The sequence below is a fragment of the Carlito syrichta genome, unplaced genomic scaffold (assembly GCF_000164805.1).
Source record: "Carlito syrichta isolate Samal-C Ts95f unplaced genomic scaffold, Tarsius_syrichta-2.0.1 Scaffold314333, whole genome shotgun sequence".
NCBI classification, from domain to species: Eukaryota; Metazoa; Chordata; class Mammalia; order Primates; family Tarsiidae; genus Carlito; species Carlito syrichta.
Window position 1 is genome coordinate 708,217 of NW_007258429.1, and position 427 is coordinate 708,643.

Here is a 427-nt window from a genome sequence, read left to right on the forward strand (position 1 = left end):
CGCAGGGCTCTGGCGCCTGGGCTCGCCTTTACAAAGTAACTCGCGAGGGTCCCCGGAGGAGCGTCAAGCGGCGGCAGCGGCCCGCCTGCCCGCAGTCCGGAGCCCCCAGCCCGGCTGTCTTGCCTTTCCCCCTTCCATCAGTTGCCATTGCAACGCCAATCCGGTTACCCGCTCCAGACTCGCATCGCCGGGCGGGGAGGGGAGGAAGAGGAGGAGGAGGAAGAGGAGGAGTGGGGCCAGGGGAACGGGGGCGGGGAGGAGGCAGGGAGGAGGCAAAGGAGGGGGAGGAGGGGTCCAACGGGGAGCGGAGTGCGCGTCGGGAGCCCGCTCGGGCACCAGCCTTGACCGCCGCCGCTCTCCAACCCAGCCTTCAGCGCCCCGCCAGGGTGGAGGATGCTCCGGGCGGCCGCATCGATCCCGGGAGCCG